At 51.5% G+C, this 19177-nt stretch overlaps 1 protein-coding gene across 12 annotated transcripts in view; it reads left to right on the top strand.

Annotated features, from left to right (window-relative positions):
• XXYLT1 (xyloside xylosyltransferase 1) overlaps positions 1-19177 on the top strand; it is a 103193-nt gene that overhangs the window by 49790 nt on the left and 34226 nt on the right. The gene's annotated exons all lie outside the window — the stretch shown is intronic.

The raw sequence follows: 19177 nt of genomic DNA, 5'->3' as shown, positions 1-19177 counted from the left end.
TGTGCTCGGCGGCTGCCAGGGATTCGCATGGTTGTGCACACTTGGCGTGAGGCTGCCATCCTGCTAAAGAGCTGCTGCCACCTGGCTCCCCTGGCTGGCACTTCCCGGGCGTGTGAGCCGGGGGTACGTGCCTGGCAGGGCTGCCCCTATGATTTCCCTTGCACCGGTGGGGGACGTGCTAACGTTGGCCGACACTGCCAGGCCGTGTGTATGCTAGGATGCAAACGCAGTGGAGGCTCTTGTACGTTTGCTGCAGGACGGCCGCAGCTCAGCATGGAGCGGGCCCTTAGCAAGGCAAAACCCCGTTGGCTGTAGGTGACGGGCCCGTCCCAAGAGCCTGTGCAGCTGGCTCTGTGCCATCACGTCGGCCGCATGGGCTGGAGGCTGCACTGCGTTTACTCTTCACGCCGACCCATGCCCAGCTGGCAGCCGGATGGGTGGGTTGCTGGAGGCCATTGGCAGCAAGTTCCCCATTACACCAGGGATTCATTTGGCCCATGAAGTTAACATCGGTAAGAAGCCACCCGAGCACAGGCTGCTCCGTCTGCAGGAGCGGGCGTGTCTGCCCCAGCACGTCTGTGAGTTGCCTGGTGGGGCCGCTGCAGGGAGCAGTCACATTTGCTGATGTGATAGAAAGCTAAAGGTAAGTGTGAGGGCGTGCGCTGTGGGAGCATGGGCCTTGCACCCTCCCACACAGAGAGTATTGCAGGGAGCGCTTTTCCCACCACACCTGCTGCACAGAGATCGCTCAGCTGAGACAAACTGGCAGGTGCCTTGTGATGCTTGGGGCAGCTGTGCATTGCAGTGCAGAGTTCTGCACCCCAGCAATGGGCTGTAGCTGGGCAGGGGTTTGCTTTAGGGCCAGTGGGCATTGTGCCTTGACAGCTGGGTCCCAGCCCTGCCCCCTCTGGCCTGCTGAGTTGCACAACTGCTGGACAGGGCTGGGGCTCCATTTCTGCTCTCTGCACTGCAGGCCCCGCTCTCCATTCCCCTGGAACGAGTCCCATGTGTCCTGCTTGTTCTCCTTGGGGAGATTTGGGACTGATCAGTCTGAAGTGGAGCTGGGGAATCTCGGAGTCTTTCAGTGCTCCATCTCACGCCAAAGGCACCGTTCTGACACCAGCCCTGCTCACAGTGGGGGCTGCTGGGCTTGAGGAGTTCAGCCAGCCAGCGAGGACAGACTCCTGCTCTCCAGCACCATTGCTCGTTCCAGACGTGCCGATGGCACCCGCTGTGCTGCAGGACCCTGCTTAGGAGCCACAAGGCCAGCCCAGGAATGCACCGTCTGCACAGCCTCCTTCATGCAACCAGTGGAGGTGGAGGAGGGGGGAGGTGCCGAAGACGCTCCTTGCCTGGGGCGCCATTTGGTTCGGACTGGCCCAGCACCACACAGTGTATGTCTACACTGCATTAAAGCCCCATGGCTGGCCTGTGTCAGCTGACTTGGGCTGGAGCCTGAACGCTGCAGTTTGGTAGCCCTGAGTGGGTGTGTAATTGCAGTGTGGACGTACTGAGAGCGCTGGCAGTGGGCCTGACCCATGCTTGCTGCTTAAGCCTCACGGCACCCCCACGAGGAGGAGGAATCCAGTGCAGGAAGAGGAAGGCCCTGATCCAGCCACAGGTGTGGATCCCTTTGCTGGCCCGGGCCCTGTGTGACATACCGTTGCCAGTCAGAGCCCGTGCCAGACTGGGACTAGAGCTCAGTCCGCCCGCCCCTGCCCTGAGCTTAGATCACAGATTAGTTTGTGCTTTCATGGAAACAGTTCTGGCAAAGAAACGAATCATGTGCCTTTGCCACTTCCTCCTCTGCTATTTGTGTTCCTCGCACACATACAGCCAGGTTCCCGCCTGGGCCGTGGCAGAGTGAGAGCTCTGGGTGGGGAGGGTCTGGGGAGCACCGTGTAACAAAGCTGGTGCGAGAGGGAAAGTGCCATTTTCACGCCCCTGGTACCCCCTGGGCTCACTGACGAGGGGTCCTGGCCCTGGCCCCCAGGGCAGTTCCTGTGCACTACCGGGAGCGCGTGAGCCGTGCTCGCTGTTGCAGCAATCACAGCACTGACAGGCTGTCACCAGGCCGGGCTCTGCTGTTAAACTCACTGCGAATGGAGATCAACTCTTCTGAGAGTGGTTTAAAGCCCTTTGCACAATGGCTGAAAGCCCTGGGGTCGAAGGGAACGGATGACAAAATATAATTACATGTTCTGTGGCAAAGTTAAAAAAACCTTTTTCCGAGAAAATATCCTAATGATTCCACACGCAGCCCTGCTAGCTGATTCCCTGCGGGGGGATGCTCCCTGCCTGAGATTGGAACCACCTGGCTTCTCCACCCGCTCTTAGGAGAAAAGGGAAACGGTCTGTAATGGGACCAAGTGCCCCAGTAAATCATAACTATTACAGCCCGGCAACTGCCATTACCAGGGAGCGCACAAGCAGTGCTCGGGACCAGTAATCTAGCTGGGCAGACGGCTGCTGGCAAGGCAATGTTTATTTTTGCCCATGCTCAATTTCTGCCTAAGTGCTAAATGCTTTTGTAATGTTTTTCCTCTCTCTATGTCTCACTTGAGGGTGGCTGTTCTCTGGAGGTGTGTCTGCCAGCGCAGCCTGCCGACCAGTGCAGAGAGGCAAGAGGAAATTGGAGTTCTTCTCTGAGCTCAGCTTCCTTCTGGGGCCTGATTAATTGCAGGTTGTTCTCTAGAATTACAGATGAGAGCTGTCAGATGATATGCCTGATGGCTGGTTTAATTGGAACCCGATGAGCTGTCTCAGGGCTGCTTTGCACTTGAGTAGATAGCTTTGGAAAGCTTGCCGGCTGCGGCCGGGAGCTCTTCCCAGAACCATCCCTTCTGGGGGTGCCAGATCCCTTCCCCCTATTCCTGCCCCTTGGAAGCATGTTGCAGATTGAAGTTTCAGTCCCCTCCTCCTGGCTCCCCCACTCTGAAGCCATGCTGCTCCTTGGGGTGCTTCCACCCAACAGAGGTTACAGCCGCCTCCACCCTGCTCCCTGGGAGACTGCTCTGCCTCCTTGGCTGTGGGTTTGGTGGGGCCAAAGTTGGGTCTGGTGAAAATTGTGCATTTGCCACAGAAACATAGGTAGAAATTTCCGATCTTGGCTCCAATGCTGCAGGAGCCCAGGGGTCTAGTTCCTCCTGGAGACAGTTCGGTGATTTTGGTTAAATGTCTTGTAGTTAAAGCAGGGAACTCGGGCTCTGGAGCTCTGGGTTCAGTTCCCAGCTCTGCCGGACTCCCTGGGTGACCTTGGGGAAAGCACTTTGTATCCTCATCTGTAACACGGGTTTAATGACACCTCCATCCCCTGGTGTTTCTGAGGCATAGTTCATTAACAGTTAAAGTTCTCTGAGCAACTCAGATGGACATTGCCATAGGAGGAAGAAGTAGCCACATTAGAGCATTGCAACGTACATCTGTCACTGTCCCCAGCTGCGTGGAATTACCCACTCATCCATGTGTCATAGTGCCTATACAGAAAACAGCTAGTGGAGATTCCCTTTTAGCGCAAGTTATTGAGGCCTATTATTTCAGATCAGGAAGGTCCAAGTGCTACCTCTGCAGCCACATGATGTGCAGTGACAAACGTGGAATCTCTGTGCAGTGGTTACCATGGATTTGTTGCAAATATCTTTATTACTGATTATTTAGTGGGCAGGTAGTAGGAACAGGCCAGACTGCTTGGCAGGTGCTCATGGTCTGGTGTCTTTGTGAGTGCATTGCTCAAATCCCCAGCCCTTTCTATAGGAGCACTTGGGGCTCCTGAAAATGAGGGACTAACTGCCCAGCAGGAAGCAGCCACTCTTGCTTCTACTCTTGCAAGGGAGGGATAGCTCAGTGGTTTGAGCATTGGCCTTCTAAACCCAGAGTTGTGAGTTCAATCCTTGAGGGGGCCATTTAGGGATCTGAGGCAAAAATCTTTCTGGGGGCTGGTCCTGCTTTGAGCAGGGGGTTGGATTAGATAACCTCCTGAGGTCCCTTGCAACCCCAGTATTCTATGATTCTCCTGCTCCAGCCTGGCTGTCCCTCCTTGCAGTTGCCTGGCTGCATCTGAGCTGAAGTCAGATTCTTAAAAAACTTCCTGGTCAATGAAAGAAAGATTCTGCCTGTGACTGACAACTGGAGGCACCTCCCTGCATTGCATGATTGTTTCCAGAAACAGCCTCTTGTCCCAGCCAGGGTCCTTGGAGCCTGCACTGCCATGGAAAGCAGTGGTGCAGGCGAGTTTGCACCCCATGAGCCTGCTGGCTGGTAATGCTATCGATTTCACAGCATGTCCTTTCCTGTCAAACAGTTCCCTTCACCTAGGGATCGATTATCACATTTATCTGGCTTGCCTTAAATCCCAAATGGAGCACACCTCTCTAATCCCTGCCTCCCCTATTCCTATGACTAGCCCAGGGGCTGTTCTGGTAGGGGTCAGTGAGCACACAGTGCTGTTCTGCACAAATGACTTTCCGGGATCCCTCTTCGGGTCCCTGTGAGCGATGAGACCAGCCTGCCCAGTTTTATCTATATCCACATGTGGGTGCAGGGGTTTGGGTTGTCCCGCTGTAACGATACTGAGCAGTTGTGAAATCCTGGTCTACCCCAGGGCTCAAGTAGGCATCCTTGGAAGACTTGGGGTATTCAGGCCTGTGTCTCATGTTCCCAGTTCAGAGAGTCTGCTCCTATGTCACTCCGCTTGGCTTCCTAAAGCTAGCCAGAGAGCTGAGGGCAGGGGTTCTCAAACTGGGGGTTGGGACTCTTAGGAGGGCACGAGCTGTCAGCCTCCACCTCAAACCCCGCTTTGCCTCCAGCACTTATAATAGTGTTAAATATGTAAAAATGTGTTTTTAATTTATAAGAGGGGGTCGCACTCAGAGACTTGCTGTGTGATGGGCACCAGTGAAAATGTTTGAGAACCACTGGCTTAGGGGATCTGTTTTAGCATGTGTAAATTACTGCACTCCAGTTTGAAATCTTTGCAAACAGGATTGTGATGGTGGCACATACTAGCCAGGCCATGAATTGCTAGTGAGTACATCTCTGCCCTTTAGCGAGTGTTGGACGAGCACATCTCCAGCTAACGAAACGAAACACTTTTCAGGTTGGCGCTCAGACAGTATTTCACCTGGATTTCCAGTTTAGCTTTGATACTTCAGCGCCTAGACTGCAAGTCTCTTGTCTGATGTCAGGGGTTTTTCTTTAACCATTTTTCTTGTCCAGTGAGACTAGCATGTGGGGCAGGCTCTGGATTAGTGCAGGGTTTGCAGAGAATTCAGTGGTGCTGTAAAGCCGTGTGTTCCAGAGACACATAAATACAAAGTGCTGGATGCATTTGAAACGGAAAAGCCACCTACTTGAGCCATATTCCTAGCTGCTCAGTCTGCATCATGTCTCCTATTCCCTGCAGTGTCCATTTAGATCTGAGAACAAAGGGCTTTCCACCCATCCTCAGCACAATGGTAACTGCGGATGGCGGGACCCATGTGCGGCGAGGCCAGCGAGCGTGTGGCCATGTAAGAAGGATGAAAATGGAGCATAAAGAACTGCTGAGTCCAGACAGTTCACGTTGTTAGTGTTGTTTGCACTCGAATGGCCCCAGTTCACCTGAGGATCCCCAAGCACATCAGTGGCCATAATTAACCCTCATAGCGCCCTGGGCTGTAGATCGTGGCCCATCCTCCAGGCAGTGAAGTGAGTCAGTCAGTGCTGGAGTTCAGGCCCCTTCCTGGTACCCTGCCCTCTACCCCGCCCGGCACAGCAGGTACTTGTGCCTGGTGCTGGACGTGGTAGCAGCTGAGGGAGGAAGGCAGGGCACTGCTTGTCAGGCAGCCAGTATGGCAAGCGATAATACGCCGCTGCCTGGAGCAAGGGGCCAGGGGCGGGGGAGACAGCCCTGAAGCTGCTGCCCCAGAGCGGGGGCAAAGCTGGTCAGAACTGGGAAGCTGCCAGTGGCCCCTGAGAGGGATGGAGCAGAAAGCAAGGCCTGAGTTCAAAGCCTGCTTTTCTCTTTCTGTTAAGAAGAGAAACCTCCTTGCTGAGACTGGGCGTGGCAGCGTTATTTTGGAGCTGAGGGAGAAGCCGACGCTGTCCCATGGTGCATGTCGTGCTTTGCCAGCCTGCTGGCAGTGTGCTGGCACAGGGACTGGTAGGCACATGCTGGGCTTGGGACTAGCCCTCGCCTTATGTCCGAGGAGAAGAGCGGCTGGTTCCCTGAGTGCTCAACACATGCACTTACGTAACTCCCGGAACACTTTCCAGACCCCAGTTGCTGTCACAGAACTCCTGAGCCCCGCGGGGCGAGGCCAGCGGGCTGGTCGCTCCCTCACACGTGCTCAGGGGCTGTGTTGAACGGGGCCCAGACGGAGTCACTGACAGCAGTGGCTGCACCGGCAGAGGGAGCTGACTGGCTGAGTGGTTACACACATCACTGTTAGCAGGGCTTTGCAGCCATTGCCAGTCACTGGCCGGGCCAGTCATAGTGAATAGGGGCACGGTTGGTACAGAGAGAGGAACTGGCAATCTGCCACAAGTGGGTAGTCATGTGACCTGATGACTCGTGAGTTCTCAAAATGACTAGGGGGGAGGAGTGGGCACACTTGGACCAAATTCATTTATTTCAGTTTTTAAATTTGAGAGCAAACAGTGGAGTTGCTGTGGGTTGCGTGTGGCTCTGGGTTAGCTAATGCAGCAGCAGTAACTAGCACTGCTCCCTTTTGGTTACACAGGCTGGTCCCCGCTGTTGCTAATAACAGCACACGTGGCCTGATGGCCATTGACTAATTGATCCTACGTCCCCTGTGGGGTAGGAGCTGGCTTGTGTGTGCCGCTCCCATTGTATAAACAGGGCAACAGATATGAGAGGTGGTCACTTGCCCAGTGCTACAAAAGCAACTGGATCACAGCACTAGGCTTACTCCTGGGGGAATTCTGCACCACTGTGCACACGCAGAGTTCATGTCCCTCGCAGATTTCTTTGCTTCCCCACAGAAAAATGACTTTCTGATGGGGAAGCAAAGGGAAGCCACGAGAGCGGTCATGCGACCCAGCCCAGCAGTATGTTTCAGGAGCCCAGGGCAGCCAGCAGAGACGTAAATCACTGTGGGGCAGGGGGCGGGACTGGGGAAGACCCGGCTGGTGGCTCCTACTCTGCGCTGGGCTCAGCTGCTTGTCCTGTTGGGTTGGGGAGGTTGGGACTTCGTCCCCTGCACAGCATTCATGGCTGGGTCAGACCCACCCCCAGATTTCTCTCCCGGCTGCATGTAGCTCTGCAAGCTGCCCCCTCCCCCCTGCTTCCTGCAGCCATTGCTCCTCAGCTGCAGGGGGGGGGGATCACTTTACCGGGAGTCGATCCCCCATCTGCCCAACCCCTGTGCATCCAGACCCTCCCGTCAAGCCTCACCCCCCCCCGCCAAGCCCCTCTTGCCCTGCATCTGAACCACCCTGACGAGTCACCCACCCCCAGATCCCCACTCCACCGAGCCCCAACTAGCTGCACCTGGATCCCCACCCCACTGAGCCCAGCATTTGGACCCCCACACCCAGCCCCCACCGCTGAGCTCCAACCACCTTCATCTGGACCCCCCTGCAGAGTCCCAACCATTGCACCCAGGAACCCCCAACAAATCCCTGTCTGTGCAGATCCCCCCCTGCACTCGGATCCCCCACTGAGCCACCTGCACCCAGATTGCCCCACACAGAGCCCTGTCATCCCACACCTGGATCCCCCCACACTGAGCCCCTCCACATTTGGATCCAGCTGGGCTGAGCCTGCCTGCCCACACCTGGTGCACCTGGCGCAGACGGGCAGGGCTCTGGAGTGTTTCTGGGGCAGGCTGGGTCCTTGCGCTGTGTCAGGGTTGGGTGCAGCCTCACCACTGAGTCTGTGTCCTGGGAGGAAGCTGCATAGTGAACTCCCACCTCTGTGCAGCCAGTGGCCTGTGGTCCCCAGTGCCAGGCTGAAGCCTCCACATTTATTTGACAGATAAAATTTGCAGAATTTTAAAATATTGTGTGCAGAATTTTTAATTTTTTGTCACAGAATGTCCTCAGGAATAAAGACAGGAGTGAGCACAGAACTGGGAGCCAGGAATAACTGCATCCTCATCCTGGCTGTTCCACTGTCTGTGTGACCTTGTCACTCATCCTGTGTGGATCCATTTCCCACTCTGTAGAGGGAGAGACTAGTGCCCACAGACGTTCACACCCGCCTGCTTCCCATGGGGAATGTGGTGATTATTAACTATGTACAAAGCATTTGTGTTGTGCCCATCGCCATAGACTCTGTGGTGGAGTCTCCCATGCTTGCTAAGTGTCATTAGATCCGTGAGGGTAGAGCAGGCGGTTGAGGGAAAAGAGACTTGGAGTCTATAAGGCCACGTGGTCGCTATTTAACGGCACTGGTACATAAAAGTTAGGTACTGAAACAAGTTGACAAAGTCCTTTTAATCCACTTAGTGGGGAACACTCAGCATCCCAGCCAGTTTGTTGTTGACTTTGCTAGTGAACTGTGTAAATAGCTGTGATGTTACAGAACAGAGAAGGCACTGGAGAGCGTTCGATGTAGCTACAGACGACTGACTGCACGGTTGTGGGAGGTGGAGCTGTGCAGGACTCTGCAGGTGTTAAAGGTAGGCACTGTTTGGCCATGGGCAGGGGCAATGGTGTCTTTCCACATGGAGCAAGTGCTCTGGAAAGGGGTTTCTCCCCATCTGTGCTGAGTGGTGCCAGCCCACTGTATATGAACAGTCTCCCCCCCCATCCCCTCTTGCCAGAGTCTGCCTTACCTGGCTGGGCTGCCGGTGTCCTTCCGCAAGGTGGTGTGTGAAGGAGCTGGGAGTCTCGGAATTGGGAATGGGCCAGGGAGCCTTTCACCGCCCTCTTGGTAGCTTGGAACGAGCCAGTGTGATCCCCTGGCTGCTTGGTGCGTCTGGGGTGCGGGGGCTGACATGGTGGATCTCAGAGCAGTTCCAAGTGAACAGGGCCCTGTGACAGTCACAGAGGGTGGAGACGAGGCCTGGGCAGAGCATGGAGACTGAGCTGTCTCTGGCGCGCCGGGGCAGGGGCAGGCGTGTGGCTGAGCGAGGTGAAGATGCTTGTCCCTGCACCTTCTCTGTGCTTAGCGGAGGCCTCCGGCACTGTAGTCACACGCAGATCGGCCTCGGTGAGTCGTCAGGTTTGAGCGGCTTGGCGCATGCTGCTTAGAACGGTATTGGCGTGTTTCTTCTGGAGAAGCAGGCCGTACACTGGGCCTTGAGCCAGGCACTCAGCGCAAGTGTGCCCTGCAAGTGACCCTCACTCATTTCTGACTGCGTCTCTGATTTCTAGAGCACGTTGGCTCATCCTGCAGCCAAAGCGAGCTCTCCGACTGCCAGCCCTGCCAAATCAGCTCTCCCATGCAGGGCCGGCTTTAACCCGACTCCCCCGATTCCCCGGAATCAGGCCCCGCACCTAGGAGGACCCCATGCCTTAGGCCTCTTTTTAATTTTTTTTTACTCACCCTTCTTGAATTGTGGAACCCAGAACTGGACGCAGGATTCAGGTACCAGTGACACCAGTGCAAATATAGAGGTAAAATAACCTCCCTGCGCCTACCTGAGAGGCCCCTTTTTATCCATGTTCTTGTTGTTGATCACATTAGCAATGTTGCGCTGAGAGCTCATGTTCAGCTGATTGTCCATCATGACTCCCAAGTCTTTTTCAGAGTCCCTGCTTCCCAGGTAGAGACCCCTCCATCCTGCAAGTGTGGCCTGCTTTCTTTGTTCCTAGATGGATACATTTACACTTCACAATATTACAACACACGCTGCTTGCTTGTGCCCAGTTTACCAAACGATCCAGGTTTCTCTGAATCAGTGACGTTCTCTTGGTTATTTATCACTCCTCCAGTTGTTGTGTCGTCTGCCAATATTATCAGTCATGATTTTATATTTTCTTCCAGGTCATTGATAAAAATATTAAACAGCATAAGACTGAAAACCAATCTCAGAGTGAAACAGACCCATTCAGTGACAATTCCCCATTTACAGTTATATTTTGAGACCTATCAATTAGCCAGTTTTTAAACCATTTAATCTGTACAATGTTGATTTTATATATTTTTCTAGCTTTTTAATCAAAGAATTATGTGGTGCCAGTCCAGTGCCTTACAGAGGTCTAAGTATATTATGTATTTATATTAAGTATATCATTTTTAGGTGACAAATCTGAGGAACTGTTCCAGATGAGGTGTCATTAGAAGAGGTTTTGAAGCAAATTGATAAAGTAACCAGTAATAAGTCACCAGGACCAGATGGTATACACCCAAGAGTTCTGAAGGAACTCAAATGTGAAATTGCAGAACTACTAACTGTAGTTTGTAACCTAGCATTTAAATCATCTTCTGTACCAAATGACTGGATGATAGCTAATGTGACGCCAATTTTTAAAAAGGGCTCCAGAGGTGATCCTGGCAATTACAAGCCTGTAAGCCTGACTTCAGTATCAGGGAAACTGGTTAAAACTATAGTAAAGACAAAATTGTCAGACACATAGATGAACATAATTTGTTGGGGAAGAGTCAACATAGTTTTTGTAAATGGAAATCATGCCTCACCAATCTAGTAGAATGCTTTGAGGAGGTCAACAAGCCTGTGGACAAGGGGGATCCAGTGGATACAGTGTATTTAGATTTTCAGAAAGCCTTTGACAAGGTCCCTCACCAAAGGCTCTAAAGCAAAATAAGCGGGATAAGAGGGAAGGTTCTCTCATGGATTGGTAACTGGTTAAAAGATAGGGAAAAAAGGGTAGGAAATAAATGGTCAGTTTTCAGAATGGAGAGAGGTAAATAGTGGTGTCCCCCAGGGGTCTGTACTTGGCCCAGTCCTGTTTAACATGTTCATAAAAAGGGGTAAACAGTGAGGTGGCAAATTTTGCAGATGATACAAAATTACTCAAGATAGTTAAGTCCCAGGAAGACTGCGAAGAGCTACAAAAGGATCTCTCAAAACTGGGTGACTGGGCAACAAAATGGCAGATGAAATTCAATGTTGATAAATGCAAAGTAATGCACGCTGGAAAACTATCCCAACTATACATACAAAATGATGGGATCTAAATTAGCTGTTACCGCTCAAGAAAGAGATCTTGGAGTCATTGTGGATAGTTCTCTGAAAACAACCACTCAATGGGCAGCCGCAGTCAAAAAAGCAGAACAGAATGTTAAGAACCATCAGGATGGGGATAGAAAATATATTGCCCCTAAACAAATACAGGGTACATCCACATATTGAATACTGCGAGCAGATGTGGTCGCCCCATGTCAAAAAAGATATATTGGAATTGGAAACGGTTCAGAAAAGGACAACAAAAAAGATTAGAGGTATGGAACGGCTGCCATATGAGAAGAGATTAATAAGACTGGGACTTTTCAGCTTGGAAAAGAGATGACTAAGAGGGGATATGATAGAGGTCTACAAAATAATGAGTAGTGTTGAGAAAGTAAATCAGGAAGTGGTATTTACTCCTCCTCATAACATATGAACTAGGGGTTGCCAAATGAAATTAATAGGCAGCAGGTTTAAAACAAACAAAAGGAAGTATTTCTTCACAAAATGCACAGTCAACCTGTGGAATTCCGTGCCAGAGAATGTTGTGAAGGCCAAGACTATGGCCTGGTCTACACTACGCATTTAAACTGATTTTAGCAGTGTTAAACCAATTTAAAGCTGTACCCGTCCACACAACGAGGCCCTTTATATTGATATAAAGGGCTCTTTAAATCGGTTTCTGTACTCCTCCCCAATGAGAGGAGTAGCGCTAAAATCGGTATTACCATATCCGATTAGGGTTAGTGTGGCCGCAAATCAACAGTATTGGCCTCTGGGCAGTATCCCACAGTGCACCACTGTGACCGCTCTGGACAGCAATCTGAACTCGGATGCACTGGCCAGGTAGACAGGAAAAGCCGCACGAACTTTTGAATTTCATTTCCTGTTTGGCCAGCGTGGAGCTCTGATCAGCACAGGTGACCACGCAGAGCTCATCAGCACAGGTAACAATGCAGTCTCCTGAGAATCGAAAAAGAGCTCCAGCACTAGCCCAGACAGTGAAGCCATGGAAGCGACCTCTGGTGAGTGTACCTTTGTAAATATAAAACATGGTTTAAAAGCAAGCGTTTTTTAATGATTGATTTGCCCTGAAGACTTGGGATGCATTCGCGGCCAGTACAGCTATTGGAAAAGTTTGTTAACATGTCTGGGGATGGAGCGGAAATCCTCCAGGGACATCTCCATGAAGCTGTCCTGGAGGTACTCCAAAAGCCTTTGCAGAAGGTTTCTGGGCAAGGCAGCCTTATTCCGTCCACCATAGTAGGACACTTTACCATGCCATGCATGTAGCAAGCAATCGGGTATCATTGTATGACAAAGCCTAGCTGCGTATGGTCCCGGTGATTGCGGGCATTCAAGAAACATCCGTTCTTTATCTTGCTGTGTTATCCTCAGGCGAGTGATATCGTTCATGGTAACCTGGTTGAAATTCAGGAATTTAAGTATTTATATACTTAAGTAAGGGAACAGAGATGGCCATTCCTATTGGGCTGTTTGCCTGTTGCTTAAAAGAAATCCTTCCTTGCACGTAGCCAAGCCGGGGGGAGGGGAGGAGGGGAATAGCTCTGAGCTGTTTCGCGTTTGGCTATCAGGGATCTTCCCTGCTACCAGCCATGTGGAGGGGGGGGAGGAGGGGGTTAGCAGTGATCTTCCATGATACCAGCCATGGGGTGGGGGGAGGGGTAAAGCGATCATCCCGCAGAATTGGAGGTGGGGGGTGGCTTCTGCGGCTGCATGTGAACAGGAAAGAAGCAGCACTGAATGGGATTTGCTTGGTATTTGGGAAAGGAGGGCACTGTGTATATGAAGGCTGCAGAAGCCGAAAGACAATGGCTTACCATGGCCGCATGCAAGCTGAATTCTGATGCCCGGGCCTGCGTCTGTGAGATCTGTAACACCAGAGCCGCAGGCACTAAATATTAAGATGCAAAATGCGACCTTGTAGTGAAATCACATGTGCTACGTAAGGTGAATAGTGTTGTTCACTGTGAAAGAGTATAACCATTGTTCTGTAAAATGTATCTGTTTAAATACTTCTCTCCCTTTTTTCCCTCCCTCGTGCAACTGCACATTCTTCAAGCCTCCCTACTCCATCCTGAAGGCTAGCTCAGATAAGGCGGAGGAAAAAGAAGACGCGAGACGAAATGTTCTCGGAGATCATGGAAGTGACCCGCAATGAAAGAGCTCATCTGAATGAGTGGAAGGACGTGGTATCAAATTACAGGAAAGATGCCAGTGAACGTGAGGACAGGAGGGACCAACGTGAGGATAGGAGGGACGCTCGAGATGAGAGGTGACGGCAGGAAGATCAGAGGTGTAGGCAGGAAGATCAGCGGTGGCGGGATGCAACGCTGGAGCTGCTGCGTGATCAAACTGACATCCTCTGATGTCTGGTGGATCTTCAGGAGGAGCAGCGGGGTCACAGAGTGCCTCTGCAGCCCATGTGTAACCACCCTCACCACTTACCATGTTCCATGTCTTCCTCACCCAGACATATAAGAACACGTGGGGGAAGGCTTCGTGCACCCACCCACTCCACCCCTGTGGACAGCCCAACCAAAAGGCTGTCATTACATTGAAATGTTTTTAGTAGCCTTTTCCTTCCCTCCTATCCTCCTCCCAAACCACACCTGGGGTACCTTGTCAGTTCTTTCTCTCTTCTTTTTATAATGACTTTTTAATAAAGAATACATGATTTTTAAACGACAGTGACTTTATTTCCTTAAGCAAGCTGTAATCGAAGGGGGAGGGTGGGTTGCTTACAGGAGGAGTCAATAAAGGGGGGGGAGGTTCATGAAAGGGAAACAAACACAACAGTTACACCGTACCCTGGCCCGTGATGAAACTCATTTTCAAGGCTTCTCTGATGCGCACCGCTTCGTGGTGTGCCCTTCTAATCGCCCTGGTGTCTGGCTGCGCATAATCAGCGGCCAGGTGATTTGCCTCAGCCTCCCACCCTGCCGTAAAGGTCTCCCCCTTACTCTCACAGAGATTGTGGAGCACACAGCAAGCAGCAATAACAAAGGCATCATTGGTTTGGCTGAGGTCTGAGCAAGTCAGTAATGTGCGCCAGCGCGCCTTTAAATGGCCAAATGCACATTCTACCACCATCCTGCACTTGCTCAGCCTGTAGTTGAACAGCTCCTGACCACTGTCCAGGCTGCCTGTGTATGGCTTCATGAGCCATGGCATCAAGGGGGAGGCTGGGTCCCTCAGGATAACTACAGGCATTTCAACATCCCCAACTGTTATCTTCTGGTCTGGGAAGTCATTCCCTTGCTGCAGCCGTTTAAACAGAGTAGTGTTCCTGAAGACACGAGCGTCATGAACCCTTCCTGGCCATCGCACGTGGATGTTGGTGAAACGTCCCTTGTGATCCACCAGTGCTTGCAGCACCATGGAAAAGTACCCCTTGCGGTTTATGTACTGGGTGCCCTGGTGCTCCGGTGCCAAGATAGGGATATGGGTTCCATCTATCGCCCCCCCACAGTTAGGGAATCCCATTGCAGCAAAGCCATCCACTATGACCTGTACGTTTCCCAGAGTCACAACCTTTCGTAGCAGCAGCTTAATGATTGCTTTGGCTACTTGCATCACAGCAGCCCACACAGTAGATTTTCCCACTCCAAATTGATTCCCGACAGACCGGTAGCTGTCTGGCGTTGCAAGCTTCCAGAGGGCTATTACCACTCGCTTCTCCACTGTGAGGGCTGCTCTCATCCTGGTATTCTGGCATTTCAGGGCAGGGGAAAGCAAGTCACAAAGTTCCATGAAAGTGCCCTTACGCATGCGAAAGTTTCGCAGCCACTGTGAATCGTCCCACACCTGCAAAACTATGCGGTCCCACCGGTCTGTGCTTGTTTCCCGGGCCCAAAATCAGCATTCAATGCTAGAACCTGCCCCATTACCAGCAGGATCTCCAAAGCACAGGGGCCCGCGGTTTGAGAGAATTCTGTGTCCATGTCCTCATCACTCTCGTCGCCACGCTGCCGTAGCCGCCGCCTCCTCCTCGCCTGGCTTTGCAGGTCCAGGTTCAGCATAGACTGCACAAGAATGCGCGAGGTGTTTACAACGTTCACGATTGCGATATTGATCTGAGCAAGGTCCATGCTTGCCGTGCTATGGCGTCTCCACAGTTCACCCAGGAAAAAAGGCGCGAAACGGTTGTCTGCTGCTTTCACTGAGGGAAGGGTGAGGCTGTACCCAGAACCACCCGCGACAATGATTTTTGCCCCATCAGGCACTGGGATCGCAATTCCAGAATTCCAGTGGGCGGGGAAGACTGCGGGAACTATGGGATAGCTACTCACAGTGCAAAACGCTCCAGAAATCGACACTAGCCTTGGTACTTGGATGCACACCGCCGAATTAATGCGCTTAGTGTGGCCGCGTGCACTCGACTTTATACAATCTGTTTTACAAAACAGGTTTCTGTATAATAGGAATAATCCCATAGTGTAGACGTACCTCATAACAGGGTCCAAACAAGAACTAGATAAGTTCATGGAGAAGAGGTCCATCAATGGCTATTAGCCAGGCTGGGCAGGGATGGTGTCCCTGGCCTCTGTTTGCCAGAAGCTGGGAATGGGCAATGGGATGGGTCACTTGATTCCCTGTTCCATTCATTCCCTCTGGGGCACCTGGCATTGTCCATTGTCGGTAAACAGGACACTGGGGTACATGGACCTTTGGTCTGACCCACTAGGGCCATTTTTAAGTTCTTATGTAAGTTCTTATTTTTATCAGACAAACTTGTAATCTCATCAAAAATATATAAACTTAATTTGACAGGATCTGTTTTTCATAAACCCATTTGATGTGCATTACTTACATTACCCTATTTTAATTATTAATCGAGTCTCACATCAACCACTCCATTATCTTACCCCGGATCGATGTCAGGCTGACAGAGCTATAATGACACAGGTCATCCTGATTACACTTTTTAAATATTGGCACAATATTCACTTTTTTCCAGTCTTCTGTAAATTCCCCAGTCCTCCAAGACTTATTGAAAATCAATATTAACAGTCCAGCGAGCTCCTCAGCCAGCCAGCTCTTTTTAAGCTTTTTGATGCAAATTATCCTGACTTGCTGATTTTAAAATGTCTGACTTTAATAGCTTCTATTTAATATCCAGATACATTGGTGGAATGGAGAGAATGTTATCATCACCATACAATGACATTGCATAAATATGTTTTTTTGCCCTAAATACAGAATAGAAATATTTATGGAACGCTCCTGCCTTTTCTGCATTATTGTTGATAATTCTACTATTTCCATCTAGTAATGGACCAATACCATTGTCAGGATTCTTTTTGTTCCTAGTATATTTTTAAAAATACTTTCTTATTGTCCTTAACTCTGCTGGCCATAGATGTTTTATGTCCCTTTGCTTCCCTTATCAGTTTTCTACAGCTCCTAAATTCCGATATATATTCATTACTATCAACTTTCCCATTCTTCCATTTGTTGTGATGTATGTGTATGTGTGTAAATATATATTATTTTTTATGTCTGCCTTCACTTATCCTCTAAACCAGGTGGGTTTTTTAAACCACTACAACCTTCTTCCTCAGTTGTGGGATTGTGTTATTTTGGGCAGCTAGTAAAGTGTTCTTAAATGATTCCCAGTTATCATTCAGATTTTTCTGATTAAATTGTTCATCCCAACCAATTTGGCTCATATTCGTTTTCAGCTTTGTGAAATTGTCCCTATTAAAACACCAAATATATATAACTGGTCTGAAATTCATTGTGCTTGGACATTATAAATGTGATCCAATCATGGTGACTTATACTTAAGTTACCATTGACTTTTAGTTCTGTGATCTGTTAGGACAAAGTCTAATAAAGAATTCCCCTGTCTTGGGTTAGGAAATTGTCATCTATAATGTTTAGAAATTCCAAGGATGTTTTAGTACTGGCAGCGTGAGACCTGCAATATATGTTGCTCAAATTGAAGTCCCCCATGACTACACAGCTTATCTTCCTACACATTATAGGTAAGTACATAAGGAGCCCCTCATCCTGTTCTCTAGTGTAATTTGGGGTCTGTAGCAGACACCAGCTAATACCCCCATCTTATGCTTGATCTGTTGGACACTGATCCATAAGCATTCAAGAGCACTGTTTTCTGAGTTCATAGAATATCAGGGTTAGCAGGGGCCTCAGGAGATCATCTAGTCCAACCCCTGCTCAAAGCAGGGCCAGTCTCCAAATCCCTAAATGGCCCCCTCAAGGACTGAGCTCACAACCCTGGGTTTAGCAGGCCAATGCTCAAACCACTGAGCTATCCCGCCCCCTGTTACCAGTGACCCAGACACAGCCGATACCATGTTTGACACAGAGTGCCCCTCCCCCTCCCCATTTGCCTACCCAGTCCTTTTGCAGTAGGTGATAACCGTTGATTGTAGCAGTGCAGTGATTGGCATCACCCCACCAGGTATCAGCAGTGCCAGCTAGGTGGCATTTATGCTCCCGATGAGGAAGGCTAAGATTTTGTCATGGATATTTTTAGTAAAAGTCAGGGACAGGTCACGGGCATTTTTCTTTATTGCCCATGACCTGTCCCTGACTTTTACTAAAAATATCCATGATAAAATGTGTAGGGGCTGGGCAGCTGCGGTGGGGGGGCTGGGAGCTCTGGGCCCCCCCACCACTCATGAGGGCTCAGAGCTCCAGGGTACCCCTGCCCCCAGTGGCTGAGGGGAGCTGCAGGGTCCCCCTGCTCCCTCCCCAGTGGCAGGGAACTGTGGAAATCCCTCTTTCACCACTGCAGTGGGGAGCTGCCGTGGTCTCCCTGCCCTGTGGGAGTGTCCAGGGAGCTGCCTTGCCCTGCAGCTGGGGAGCTTCCAGGGTGCCCCTGCTCCACGGCAGCTAGCAGGGAGGTGGGGGTGTCCCCCTGTTGCCGCAACTGGCGGGGAGCTGCGTGGACTCTCCTGTCCTCTGTGGAGGCTGGGAGCTGCGGGGTACCTACCTGCTTGTGGCAGCTGAGAGCTGCAGGGTACCCCTGCTGCCCATGGTGGCTGGGAGCTGCGGGGACCCCTGCTGCCCATGGTGACTGGGAGCTGCGGGGTACCCCCCTCCTTTGAGCAGCTGGGAGCTGCCGGGTACCTCTGCTGCCCATGGTGGCTGGGAGCTGCGGGGTACCGCCCTCCTTGTGGCAGCTGAGAGCTGTGGGGTACCCCTGCTGCCCATGGTGACTGGGAGCTGCGGGGTACCCCTGTTGGCCATGGTGACTGGGAGCTGCGGGGTACCCCTGCTGCCCATGGTGACTGGGAGCTATGGGGTATCCCTGCTGCCCATGGTGACTGGGAGCTGCGGGGTACCCCCCTCCTTGTGGGAGCTGCAGGTTACTCCTGCTGCCAATGGTGGCTGGGAGCTGCGGGGTACCTGCCTGCTTGTGGCAGCTGGGAGCTGCGGGGTACCCCTGCTGCCCATGGTGGCTGGGAGCTACGGGTGGTACCCTCCTCCTTTGAGCAGCTGGGAGCTGCCGGGTACCCCTGCTGCCCATGGTGGCTGGGAGCTGCAGGGTACCCCTGCTGCCCATGGTGGCTGGGAACTGTGGGGTACCCCCCTCCTTGTGGCAGCTGGGAGCTGCCGGGTACCCCTGCTGCCCATGGTGACTGGGAGCTTGGGAGCCTGCTGCCTCAGACGGCAGCGGTACCTCACAGCTCCCTGCTGCTGGGGGAGGCAGCGGGGCCCTGCAGCTCCCTGCTGCTGGGGCTGAAGTCACGGTCTTTGGAAGTCACGGATTCCGTGACTTCTGCTACCTCCGCATCAAAATTGTAGCCTTAACGATGAGCAGTTCTGATTCCTCTTGGCGGTTACCCAGGCTCCTCGCACTGGTGTGTAGGCAATTTAAGAATTTCTTCTCTCCATGGCCGTTGGTTCCTTCATTAATTTTGTCTTCAACATCTCACTTTTGTGTTGACTGGAGAGTCATGTTTCTCTCTTTTTACCCTCCCCAATGCTGTTAGTTTATCCCCCTCCTGACTCCTGTGGCTAGCGTGTCCCCGAGGAGATTGGTCCCCCAGCTACCAAGGTCACGATAGCCTCATTGACGTCCCCACTGATTTACAGCTGCTTGAGTT

The sequence above is a fragment of the Gopherus flavomarginatus genome, chromosome 8 (genome assembly GCF_025201925.1).
Source record: "Gopherus flavomarginatus isolate rGopFla2 chromosome 8, rGopFla2.mat.asm, whole genome shotgun sequence".
NCBI lineage: Eukaryota > Metazoa > Chordata > Testudines > Testudinidae > Gopherus > Gopherus flavomarginatus.
Note: the sequence above shows the minus strand (reverse complement) of the source record. Positions and strands in the feature narration are given on the sequence as shown.